This window comes from Rhinolophus hipposideros (genome assembly GCF_964194185.1).
Source record: "Rhinolophus hipposideros genome assembly, chromosome: 21".
NCBI classification, from domain to species: domain Eukaryota; kingdom Metazoa; phylum Chordata; class Mammalia; order Chiroptera; family Rhinolophidae; genus Rhinolophus; species Rhinolophus hipposideros.
The window spans coordinates 33,340,373-33,351,366 of NC_138067.1; positions in this window are offsets into that span (position 1 = coordinate 33,340,373).

The window sequence follows — 10,994 nt, forward strand, 5'->3', positions numbered from 1 at the left end:
TGATAAATTTTATCTTCTGCATTTTTACCACCATAAACAACTAACCAAGGAAACACACTCCTGGTTAAGATGGTTTTGAGCAGCCCATGCTGTGTCTTCCTTCTACCCTGAGCCTCCCCAGAGGCAACCATGTTTTCTGTTTCTTCTGAATAATTGTTTTCCTGACTCCTGGACAGAGACTTGATGAGATTTATGGGGAGATATATTTTTTATTTTCTCGAGTACATTCCCATTGAGTTTCCCCGGCCCCCTCTCCTGGAAACAAAGAACAGGAATTAATCCAGTGAAGAATTAATGCACATCCAGCTCCCGTCCATTAGTGAGTGGATCCCAGGATTCTCCTAAGGAACCCGTCCATCCTGAACATAGAGCTGGCCTTGAGCAACGGTCCTCTCCTACCCATCTGCCCACCTGGAATCAGCCTGGTGACCCTGCTTCCTTGCTGCCCACAGGCCCAGCATTTGGCTCTGTCTGCTCAGGATGTGACAGGAGCAGAGTCACCAGTGGTGCCTGCCTCCACCCCATGGCTCCAAGTTGGGTCTGGAACCCACCTGCTGGTCCCATGGGCCTGGCTGAGTTGGAAGGTTAGAAGTTGGAACCCACTACGTGGAAATGTGCCAACAGGTACCTGTGCTGGGAGCCCTTTACACATGGAGACCAGGAATCAAGCCCATACTTGCTGAGGGAACTGCGGTCAGGTGGCCTGATGAGTAACCGGCGTCTTCCACAGGAACCCAACTTGTAGAAGTTTGTCAGCGGTAGCCCTACCCACTTCTCAACAATAAATATGAAGTCTAGCTGGACAGGATGATGGGAGGGACAAGGCCAAAATCGAGTGGGGAGCTGAAAGTCCAGACCTGAGCAGCAAGCACTGCCTGGATCTGTGGCAATGAACCTGCAGTGTCCAGTGTCCCCTGTGGCTGACAGGCTAGCGGGCCCAGTAAGAGTGAGGGGATTCAGAGAGGGCACACACGTGGCTAAGACAGGGCTCTGCCCAGCCCTCCATAGCCCGGCCCACATCAGCACCTGGGGCCTCTCGAGCTCTGACGGGGAGGGCACAGAAGGATGACCGTTCGCAGCAGCAGTGGGGAAGGGGCGAGGAGAGGGTGGCAGAGGAGAGGCTAGGTCAGCTGACAGAGCGGCCTGAAGTGTGGCTCTCAGTGCCGGAGGACCACAGGCTCCCTCTCGGAACTGGGATCATTTCCACCATCTAAACAGTTTTGCTTTTTTTTTTTCTGGCTGGGGCGGGGGGTGCTGAAGAAAATGTCTGCCATCAAAACTTGCACAAAGCAGGGGAATTAAAGCAGATAGGCAACAGGTTAACCCTGGAGTGGAACCACGGAGGAATTCCTTGTCTGGCAAGAGTAGGGAGTCCCTCCTGCTGGGCTATCCTGAGGGTGGGTTGGACTGTACTGGTCTCCAAGGCCCAGGCCCAGAACATGATGTGAAAAGACTTGAGAGTGAGCCGGGCCATCACCCCATTCATCCATTAGGGTTTGGGGACCACGGTGAATTATGCACCTGTGGTTTTACAGAAAACCAGTAAGACTGAAGGGTTTATGACACTTGAAGCTGAGCTCAGCGAAGGGAAGTGCCTGGCTCGATGACAGTCTAGAGAGAGAGAAAGAGAGAGAGAGAGAAAGAGAGAGAGAGAGAGAGAGAGAGAGAGAGAGAGAGAGAGAGAGAGAGAGAAACACATACTCACTCATACTGAGGCAGGAAAGCCCTTACAGCAACTGCCCCAGCTGCAAAAACTGGGGCTGCTCTGTGCAGAGGATGCATTCTTTCCAGGTCCACCCCACCATGCTGAGCTAGATGCTGGGAGGTGGGAGGGGGGGAAAGAGTATTTCTCAACAGCTGAGAGGTCCGCCCAACTTCTAAATGCTCTTTTTCACTCTGGTGGGAAACTCTGAGATCTCACTGCCCCCAACAACACCCTGGTGGAATCCACCATGGAAAACCCAGGATGTCACAGCCAGCTCCTCTCCCTACCAGGCAGAGCAGCAGGTGGGGGCTGGTGGGAAGGCAGGGCCTCAGCGACCACGCTTTCCAAATCAGGACAAGGCAGGCATCATGGCAGGAAAAGGGAAGGGGAGAAGTTAAAGACCTGCCCATTCTCCAATCCTTGCTGGATGCTTAAAGGCCTCCTCTGGCCTTGCTGAATGACTCATTCACCCTAGAATCTGGGCCCACCACGATGGCTGGCCCTCCCAGGGGCCTGGTCAGAGCTGGAAGAGGAATGTCGCTTACACCTAGCCTTCTCTCTGCCCTCACTCCTGGGTTCAGATGGGCTGAGTCAGCTGAAGGTGGAGGAAGGGGGGCATATCCTGCGCTTTCCTCATGTGCAGGAAGCTCCCCAATGGAGATTTTAACTGATGAAGCCCCACTCCCTCCAGCCCAAGCACTTTTCAGGTTCCTGCCAGTTGCCTGTACAGGCCCTTCAGTCCTACTGGTTCTAACACCAATGGTAGTTGACCACTGGCTCCTAGTGATGGTCCAGCTGATGTAAGTTATCTGCTTGCTCCCCAAGGCTCAGGGAAGGGAGGAAAGCACCCCCTTGCCAGCCACAAGTGGACCTTGGGCAGAGGCTTGGCTCTCAGAAGCAGAGCGCAGGCTGAGGATGAGCAGGTGGAACAGTCACGTCTCCTGCCCGGGGGCTCTGGCTGGGACAGAGGAGGGAGACAGGACGTCCTGAGCAGCAGGCCTGAGAGGGCCAGCCGCGGGAGCCTGACCACCTCGCTCCTCTCCTCAGGGTTTCTGACAGCCTGGATCACCCACAGGGGCTTGGCACCCTGCTCCATTGCTGTTGCCACTCATTGAGTTGCTCCATCACCTGTGTACCTGCACCAACCGCACAGGGTGGCTGCAACCCCCCAGGTGCCCCACTCTGTCACACTCCACTGGGAATGTCATACTGCCCCACCTTGCCCCCACCGACAAACTCCTGGTTCTTCTGGAACACCTCAGAAGTCCCTCTTCTGCCAGCCCTCCTGACACCCACATGGTTACCTCTCTGTGACAGCCCTGAACTCTTGGGGTATGTAGCCACCAGCTTGGGGCTTCCTGGGGCTCTGCCTCAGGGGACACTGCACCTCCAGGGCCAGCACAGCAAATGGAAGGGCCACCCAGCTGTCCAGAATAGATGTGAGGTCAGTGCCTTTATCAGATGCCATTGCAGGGGGCTGATGACTGATGATGGCTGCTAAGCAACTGGCTCAATGTGGCAACAGACAACAAAGTCACACAGGCCCCTGACCCTGATGGTGTCCCTCCTGAATACCCTCCTGCCCCACTTCTGCCCAGAGCTCTGTGACCTAAGACACGGACTGTGCCCACACGTGCACAATGCAGAAGGGGAGTGAAGCTGACCTTTGATCTATGGGAACTAGGGGATAAACTCTTTTCCTTTCTCCCCTGAACTTTTTTGGGGAGGGTCATATGAGACTAAGCCATCAGCTGCAGGCTGAGACAAGTCTTCCACTGGCTCTCTCAGCCTGCCTCGCTCCCCTAACCCGTGATGAGCTCCCTGAAGTGCTGCCTTAGGGAACTCCTACACCAGGACTCGCCTGGGACTCTGCTCTCTGCTGGAAAGGGTCCCCTACCAAGAACACACACGTGTGTGATTTCCAGGGCAGTCCCAACAGCAGTCTGAGGATGGGACAGACCCCCACAGCTGGGAGCCACTGGCCTCACTCACACACAAGGGCTGTGATCCCCACAGACACACTTACCACGCAGACAGGATCGCACCCAGTCACTCACCAGGAGCCCCTCTGGTTCCTCGGAGTCTCCCAACCTAATTTACTGGCCTTGGCACTGAGCTTTGGTCTTCAATTGTGGAAGAGTCATGGGGAGACTCGGAGTAATCTATGTAACAGAGTAACAAATGCTTGCAAGCTGAGTAGCCCCCTTACAACCTCAGCATCTTGGCTGTGGGACCTAACTGTCCGGATGAGGTCTATAAGGAGTGTCCTTGTCCTGCTACAGACAGAAAACAACCCAGGCCTCCCCCAAATACAGGACCAACTGTTATTTGAATAGGCCTTTACAATGAGAGGCCTAGACCAGGGGCAGAGCTCAGTGGTGTTATCTACAAAGGTCATCTCCTTCCTCTTTCCTGCTAGGTGTACCCAGCACCTGGAAACTCCATAAGCTCAGGGAGCACAGCGGTTCCACAACTCATCTGAGAAATCTCCCAGCACAGTGCTTAACAGCTTACTAATAGCTGGCATGCAAAGAATTCCTTCTAGAGATCTGCCCACGGTCCCTCCCCAATAGCCTTAGAGGAAGTTCAAACTCCTTTGCAGTCTGTGCGGTTATGCTGTCCCTCCCTTAAACTCCCAAAGCTTCCACGTCTGGCCTTCCTCCTCCTGTACTAAGACACACTGGGCCCTGCCACATAGTAGGAGCTCAGTGAACACTGCTGGATGGACTATGGTCTCCTTCCAGAGTCTGCGATCCTCGTCACAGAACAAACCTACACTGCCAGGCCATGAGCTCCTGTGATGCAGGACATATCTAACCCACGCTGGAGTGTGAGTGGCTGGCGGCAGGGCCTTCAAAGTCGTTGTTAAATGAGGGACATTTATAGGCCCCTCAAGAGAAGTCCATGGGCCATGGCGACAGTCAGGTGCCGTTAGAAGGACAGACGCCCACCTTCACTATGGATGGAGGGAAGGACCCCGTGCTTGGCTTGGTGGACGCTGGCCTTCCTCCAGGACGGGGCCCTCGGTTTCAAGCTTGGCCTGTGCATTGTTTCTTAGGCTTTCTTGCAGTATAAGAACCCAGGCATTCTCCCGTGGGTTTTTATAACCATGGAGGATGCCTTCCAACGGAGGGGCCACTCCTGTGCGCACCTGGTGTGCCCAAAGCGCAGCAAGTGTCAGGACAGGAAGCGCCTGCAGGCTACCCGAGCCTGGAGGGACACTCGGGCTGCAGTGACTCAGGGTGACCCTGGCGAACCCCCGTTGCCGCCGCCAGCGGCGCCTGCCGGTCGGTCTGCCTGTGGGGTCGGAACTCGGGAGCCGGTGGAACCTTCCCGCCTTCCTCAGCCCCCTGCGACCTTCCCCCCGCCTCCCCGCCCATGCCCGCCCCTTCCGGGCGCTAATCCCCGCCGCACCACGTGGGCACTCTTCGCAACGCCAGGACGAGCGACGCCTTGACGGTCGATCCCGGCCCCGCCCCCTCATGGACCGCCCCGCCCCTCTGGGCGCTAAGTCCCGCCCCATGCCGCGTGATTGGCACCGCGAGGCCGCGCCGCCGGCCTACTCTCGCGGGTCGGCGTGGACTGGCGGGCTGAGGCTGTGGCTTCCTTGGAGTCGCCGAGCACGCCTTCCTGGGGCTTCAGGGCCCTCGCACCGTCTTTCCTAGGAGGCCGGCCGCCTGGTCGTGGGCGCTCGCGGGTGGAAGGGACCTCGGTTGTCCCACGCGCTGGCAGTCTCCGCAGGCTGCGGGCGCGTAGACCTACCTGCTCTGCCCCGGCGGGGCCGACCAGGGCCGCTGGAAACTGCGTTTATTTTTAAGTTAAATACTCTGTAGTTATTGGGAAACTTTTAAGTCTATTTAGAACAGCTTGGGCGCGTGAGTCCACTTTTCCAACTGTGAATTTCATGAAATCTAAATAAAGATCAAGTATTTCCATGAACATTTGTAGCATGCTCCAAATGGAGATTTGCTGTAAGTGTAAAACATACACTGGTATGCTCAGTGTTAGTACTTAGTGATGATTATGGTGATGATGACGGTGGTGAGAAAAAGTGAAATAGCTCACTAATAAAGTTTATATTGATTACCTGTTGAAATAACATTTTGGATATAATGAGTAAAATAAAAAAAAAATTTAAAAAGTCCCGATTCTTTTTTTTTAATGTAGCTATTAGAAAATTTAAAATTACATTTGTGGCTCCCACTCCATGTATGTTGGACAGCGCTGCTCTAGACGCTCACATATAAATCAAGACAGTGCATCCTCTCCCACCCTGATACTCTCTGAAACCAAGTGTGTGGTGATGGCGTCTGTCATGATCACCTGGGAGTTAGAGGTTTAGCTGGCTTTCCAGGACTCTCACAGCAATCCTACTAGGAGCAGGTTCCATTTAGGTCCCCTGACACAGAGGAGAAACCCGAGGCGTGGGGAGGAGAGACTTCCAGTGTCTGTCTGTGGGCAGCAGAGGCTTGTCCACCCTCTCGCTTTGTCCCTTCTGTAATGGATTCCAAAGTTATCTGGTGGACAGTGAGCCAAGTGCACATTGATCCTGGCTGAGACCCAAATGCCTTCATTGAAGGTGAAAGCCGCCTCCAGATTTGCCCAGGGTGTTTGCGTTATAAGCCAAGACCATAAAAAGTTCCCTCGTGGCTGTAGGTGACAGGCTCTCTGCAGGGCCTGGGGGATCCCCAAAAGCCTGAATTCCACCTTTAGTCTCTGGCTCCTGTCTGTCCTCTTGGGGAAGGAAAAGGAGCCGACTGAGGCAGAGGAGGGGATGCAGAACCGGCTCCTTGGTGCACAAGCTCTGGGCCCCTGCAAGTCTCAGTTTCTTCATCCACAAATGGGTTACCACTTGTAGGTTCACTTTGAGGGTGAGACAGATAAGGCATTCCAATCACAGGGAACAGGGCCTGCACACAGCACACCTCAAAAGAGCCTCACTATTATTGTTTTGTGAAATTGCTTTAAAAACTGTAAGGTACTGCACACCTCTGGGTGGTTGCTGTTATGGGCAAATGGCACCAGGATAGAGCAGTTGAGCAGCCATTCATTCACGCCTTGTATGTATTGAGGTGGCAAACTGGCAGGAGCAGGACCCATGGGATGGGATGGGTTCTAGGGAAGTTAGGGAAGGTCAGACATGGCTGTGGTCCAAATTCAGAACCTATTGCAACTCGAATCACTTTTTGGAGTGTGGTTAAAATGGTGATGATGATGGTGGTGATGATAAAGGTGATGGCGATTATGGTGATGATGGCAAGTCCCATCTATTTTTATTGGCTGCGGTCCCAGCATTGTGCTAAGCATTTTACCTACATTTAATCCTCATAAGCTCGCTATGAGCCAAGTATTACCATTATCATCCCTTGTTATAGGTCAGAAGACTGAAGTTCAGAGAGGTGCAGCCAGATTCACACAGCCAGATTCCACTTGGGCAGTTTGACTGCAGGTCCTGGAGTTTACCTATAATCCTCTCCTCATTATAAGTTAGAGGTCTAGAATCCAGACCCCAGCTCTGCTCCATGGGCCATACACTCCTAAAAATTACCGAGGACTCCTAAGGGTTTTGGTTGATGTGGGTTATATCTATCAATATTTACCATACTAGAAATTAAAACTTTAAAGGCTTTTAAAAAACACTTATGTATTAAGTCATTAAAAATAACAATAAACCCATAATATATATTTTTTTGATAAAAACAAATTGTATTTTCCAAAACAAAAAAAAAAATTAGTGAAAAGAGTAGCATTCTTTTATTTTTTGCCAATCTCTTTAATGTCTGACTTCAATAGGGGACAGCTGGATTCTCACAGCTGCTCCCCGTCCAGTCTGCTGTGATGAGCTGCTCTGGTCAAAGCACATGAAAAAAATCCGGCCTCACATAGGAAAGTAGCTGGAAAAAGAAGGAATATTTCAATAGCCTCTCCAGAAAATTGAAGACATTCTTCTTTGATAAGTTTATGAGAATAGTTTGGACCCCATGGGCCCACTTTTGAAATCTACTCAACTGTACATATGTGCTTCTGTGTTTACACACACACGTGAGCGTAGCAAACACTCATGGTAGCTCACCCCCATCTCCTTGGTAAGTAATCTGAGGGTTACTGGCAGGAAGTTTCCCTCCTTGCGGATAGCTTCCTGGGTCTCTGCCTAAAGGTGGAGCCGTTCAGACGTGAGTGGTGGGTATGAGAGGACGGCTAAGGACGCTGGAAGCGGCCCTCATTCCGTGAGGATGAGATTGGTGTGCAAACACTCAGCTTCATCCGTCCCAGGTGGGGCAATGCTTAGAGCGTTCTATAGCCTCTCCTGGAGGTCTCAAAGGAACAGAACTGCAGTCATCCTTGGGGGTTGCCCTTAGTGGTCACCCTCAGGGATAGCCTGCTTGGGAATACACCTTGTATGGGTTCCTTCCCTGTCTCACTTCCCCACCCCCTACTTCCTGGGACCATCTCCCAAATAAATGATTTGCCCCCAAATCCTTGAGTCAGGGTTTGCATCCGGGGGCATGCAAACGAAGACTGAGAACTGTCCTGTGTGTATATGTCACAATGATGAAACCTCAGTAAGTGCTCTCTAAAACTACGGATTTTCTAATTAAGGGCTGAGGCCAGCACGGTGGACACAGGGACACGGTGAGGAGCAACTGCCGCTGTCCAGGTGAGAGAAGACACTGGTTAGAACCAGGGCTTAGCGACAGAGCAAGTGAGAAGCACCAGCTTCCCTAGGTCTTTAAGGTACAGCTGCACAATGATGTAAGACTGAATATGGGGTGAGGAACTCTGCAAGAAAAGCAAACTGGAGACCATGAAGTCTTCTAGGCCAACCTCTAGGTTCACAGTTTAGGTCATCCTACAATGACTGAATGCCAGACCCAAAACATGCCCTGCTGGCAAAGCAATGAAGCTGACAAGCCTTTCAGGGAGCTGGTAGAGGAAAGACCCAGGCCACTCTAGCCCAGGATGGGGACCACCTGGATAGGAAGAAGAGCTCTGGTTCAGCCCACAGGGGCCACCCAGCCAGGTGGGGCCTGGGTTTGAATGTCAGCTCTGCCACTTGTAGGCTGTATGGCCTGAAGAAAATGGCTCAATCTCTCTGGCCTTGATTTCCCCATCCACGAAATGGGCATATTTGTAGTATCCACATCCTAGGTGGCCGTGTGAATTAGATGTGTCAATATGTGTAAAGTTCTCAGGACTATATCCAGCATGCAGGAGGCTTCCACGCTTTGGCAGTTAACATTCAGTGCTTGGATCTCTTCTCCCGGTCGAGCATCATCACCAAAGCTCACTATCTCACCTCCAGACAGCTCTTCCTGAAATGTGACCATGATCTTGCTCCATCAAGAGGCGGGGCCTAGGACCCCTCTCCTGGAGCCTGGGTGGACCTTTGTAACCCTTTCAACCCTCAGGAGGGGCAGAAACCGTGCTGCAGGACTTCCAGGGCTCAGTTGTAAAAGGGGATACGGCCTGCATGCTCTCTCATTGCCTCAGTTGGGAAGCCCCATGCTACTCTCAGGGAGTCATGCTGGAGACCAGGAAGAGAGACCCACGGAGGGGAGGGGCACACAGTCCCCACTGTTCCAGCCCTGGTTGCTGGACTCTTCCCATGTGCCACACACGTGAGGGAGGGAGCTTCCAGGCATCTCCAGCCCCAGATGCCATCTGACTAGCAACAGGAGACCTTGACTCAGAATCACCCAGCAAAGCCTCTCCTGAATTTCTGACCCACAGAAACCATGCAAGATAACACATGATGATTTTCAGCTGCTAAGTCTGGGGCAATTTCTTATGCAGCAGTAGAGAACCAGTGCACCTTCTTTGGGGCCATAGATATTCAACACATATTTGGGTGCCTGCTACATGCCACAAATGAGTTAAATCAAGGCATAACCCTGATTCTTCATTCACTGGTTTAATATATTGTACTGTGTGTTCAGCACTGTGGACTAAAATTGTACTCCTCTCTGTGTCGTATACACACACGATGGAAGTTCGCTGCCCTGCTCCATCTCACTTCTTGCAAATCAGAGGAATCAGACTGGTGAATACAGCTCCAGAGTCTGGGGTCCTAGGAGAGGATCTGATTGGCTGGCTGCGTTCCTCTTGTCCAATCAGCTGTGACTGTGAGGCAGGGGTCACACAATGTGAATTCCATCATTGGTGGATGGGCAATTTTCTGAGAAGGTGCCACCCCCAAAAGATCTACTCCCCACGGGTGACACTAAAAATGTGTAACAGTGGCCCAGCCAGACCTTGCGCCAGGGAGAGGTTGCGGAGGCCCCTGCGGTGCAGTACAACCCCTTTCCGCTGGCTGGTGATTGCAGACCACACTGTGAAGTCCCCAGACTACCAATGCTTCTTCTTGCCACTCAGCCCACATGGGCAGACTCATTTTATATTCACGTTCTGGACTCTACAAGACCTCTCTGGATGGTCCTTCTAGGATTCAGCTCGTCCCCAGAGCCATTGGGGCTGTTAGGACCTACTTATACCTCCAGCCTCGTGTCCCGAGGCTAACCAAAATGATAGCAGCGCTGTGTAAGACTTTCCTTCCCAGGAGTTCCCTTAAGGTGGACGCGCTTGGCAGTTCATGCCTGTCACACAGCCGTGTGGTGGCCAGGTGGGAAGGGAGTCACCCTCTTGACGTGGTCTCCCTGGATTTTTCACAACCCTGGGGCCTGCCTCTAGCTCCTTCACAGAGCAGTGGGAGGGCATGAGCCCAGCGCAGCACTCAATGGTCCCAGGCTGGCTGGTGGGTAGGTGACAAATGAAATGCTGGTGGAGACTGCTCAGAGTTTTGCAGGCCCTGGGGAGGCCTCCTGGCCACACCCTGCCCATCAACCAACTTATCTATAGAGTGCAGGGCTGGGCCAAACTGCCAGCAGCCAGATACTGACAGGTCACTTGTGGTGAGGTCCAGCTGCCTCTACCTCTCCTAGACCAGGTGCTTCTTTAATTTTCTAAATGTGAAATAGAGAGTAGGGAACCACCATGTTGCTGGGAGAGAGGAATTCCCTTCCTTCTGATGAGAAGCTGTCAGCCAAAAGATTATGCTCCCATTACAGTTCTGGAATCCTGCAAACTTTCCCTCTTCAACGTACAGCAGGCTTAAATCTGGAGTATTCCACTTTGAGTTAGGGCAATTCCTGCCTCCAATCCCCAACCAGTGACTTTTTATTTTATTTTTTTAAATTTAAATTTTATTTTTTATAAATTTTATTGGGGAATGTTGGGGAACAGTGTGCCTCTCCAGGGTCCATCAGCTCCAAGTCGTTGTCCCCCAATCTAG